This window comes from Cyprinus carpio, chromosome B13 (genome assembly GCF_018340385.1).
Source record: "Cyprinus carpio isolate SPL01 chromosome B13, ASM1834038v1, whole genome shotgun sequence".
Lineage (NCBI taxonomy): Eukaryota > Metazoa > Chordata > Actinopteri > Cypriniformes > Cyprinidae > Cyprinus > Cyprinus carpio.
In genome coordinates this window covers 30,861,783-30,864,473 of record NC_056609.1, presented here as the reverse complement: position 1 = coordinate 30,864,473, position 2,691 = coordinate 30,861,783, and positions in this window count along the sequence as shown.

Below are 2,691 nucleotides of genomic sequence, written 5' to 3'. Positions count from 1 at the left end.
TCTGTTAGATGGGTCACCGGTGTCATTTGCTTCCAGTTATTTTAGTCGCACAAATCGTCTCAGGTTATGCATGTAACCATGGTTCCTCGAGAGGGAACGAGACGTTGTGCCCCCTAGGGGGCACATTGGGGTATGTAGTCTACATGACCGGTGACTGTGTGTGTGAAACAATGCCAGTCTATTGGCCTTCCTGGTCTAGGACGTCATAGCAGGGATGCCCGGAAGTATAAAAGGGCACCTGCCGAATACGTCATTCACTTAGTTCACTTATCATGGTTACATGCATAACCCGAGACGTTTCCCTTCTAGGGAACTCCACACTGCACCCGCTAGGGGGCACATTTGAGAACAAAATCCAACCATGTCGTGCTGAGGCACATGTCTGTCCACCTGGTGGGAGAGCAACAAGGAAGCCAAGACTTTCCTCAGAAAGGGGCCATGCCACTGACACCACAGGCCACTCACACAACTTGGCAAAAATGGGGGAACCCAAATAGATCAAGGGGAACATCCCACCCAAGTCAGGTACACAGCTATCCTCAGATAGCTATGGTACATGCGTAATATAGCCTGGATACACAAGACCACTGTAGAGGCTAACTAGAAAGCCTCTAGAGGAGCTCAAAAATGGCTACTTAAATCCTGGAAGGAGAAATAACTGCTGAGCTAGAACACAGCTATCCTCAGATAGCTATATCCTAAGGTTCTTATGGCGGCTTGTAGACCATAACCATCCTGGTTATAAACGCGGGTCCCCAAACCAGGTCAGTCCCAGAGGCTAGTGAATCATTGTGTTATTGACCAGAAGCTCACAAGAGGGAGACTCCGACTGTCAGTAAATTATCCACTCAGAGCTTACACATAAAACAGATGCTAGACTTTTGATTTTGTCTATGAGCCTCAGCTCTAGTCCGATCATCCTCTTTAGAAGAGGATTTGGAGCACAGAGGAATGAATTTCCTTAAGGAGCCGTTTGTGCCTTCACCTCCCTGAACTTCTCCACAACCGTCTTTCTCTTTCTTTCCGATGGCCAAGAGATTGATCCACAGATGTCTCTCCGTAGCCACCATCACCACCATTGAACGCCCAATGGCAGCAGCAGTTTGTTTGGTGGCGTGCAGAGCCAAATCTGTGGTGTGGCACAGCTCTTTGACCGCCTCAGTTGACAAACCATTGCCCTTATCCAAATCCTTCAAGTCAGCCTGACTTGTAACACCGCCATGGTGTGCAAAGCAACACCAGCTTGACCCACTGCTACATACGCCCTGCCATTCAAGCACGGAGGAGTCTGAAGCCAGAGTCTTCAAAGAGGATGACTCACCATGCGAGGCGTCTCACAAATGTCTCTTCAGGAGGGGGCATCTCACGTATCTGCACTCAGCCACACCCTCAACATTAGCGTAGTCAGCGTGTTGAAAGGGATGCAACTGAAAGGAATACGGTTACCCCCAGGACTTAGATATCTCCAAGTAGAGATCTGGGAGAAATGATAGATTCCCATGGGCGGGAAGATCAAGACTGGCCAAAAAAAACCGTTGGCTTACAACGTGTCCAAGCCAGATCGAGCTGCTTAGTGGCACGATCCATCAAATTCACGTATGCGCGTCTGGGTTGGTTGATGACGACTGAGTGCTCGCACTTTCATCATCAACACCAACCACATCAACCTCTTTATCCTCGCCATTATGATTAGAAAAGCCCAGTAGGGAGCTTTAAGGATCAGATGACTCCAATGAAAGTCAAGTCACCTTTATTTATGTAGCGCTTTTAACAATATAGATTGTGTCAAAGCAGCTTTACAGTATTAAATAGGAAAACAGTGTCAATGATACAAAATGGTAATAGTAAACACTCAATTTTCAGTTTAAGGCAGTTGATCATTGAATTCAGGGATGTCATCATCCAGCTCAATTCAGTTTAAATAGTATCTGTGCAATAATTTGCAATCAAGTCGACGATATCGCTGGAAATGAAGTGTCCCCAACTAAGCAAGCCAGAGGCGACGGCAGCAAGGAACCAAAACTCCATCAGTGAGAGAATGGAGAAAAAACTTTGGGAGAAACCAGGCTCAGTCGGGGGTCAGTTCTCCTCTGACCAGACGAAACCAGCAGTTCAATTCCAGGCTGCAGCAAAGTCAGGTTGTTCAGAAGAATCATCTGTTTCCTGTGGTCTTGTCCCGGTGGTCATCTGGTATTTACTGGGTATCTGTATCTGGGGCTCTAGTTGTCCTGGTCTCCGCTGACATTCAGGGCTGTAGAGGTCCTTTCTAGATGCTGATCCACCATCTGGGCTGGATACGTACTAGATCCAGGTGACTGCAGTGACCAGTTGACCTAATTAATGCAGCCTAAAAATCCCTTAACGTATTTGAATATTAGAAATGTAACCCCTTGTTTCTTTAAAGCTGTTACTCTGAGGGCTTCAACAGATTTTTAACATGTACTGATTAAAATACTCTTCACAACACAAATGATCTTTGTATACTAATTTATTCTTCCCACAAGTGTATATATACATACAGGAGCAAAAATCAACAAATAAACCATAATCAATTTAAACGCCCTTTGTCTTTTAATTCAGTCAATGATTTGAAATAAACTTCCGTATAAAATAAACTTCGTTCCATGTACAGCTGAAGTAGGAGAACTGATGAGTGATGAGATGATGTTTTAATCCGCAAAGTTATTTGAG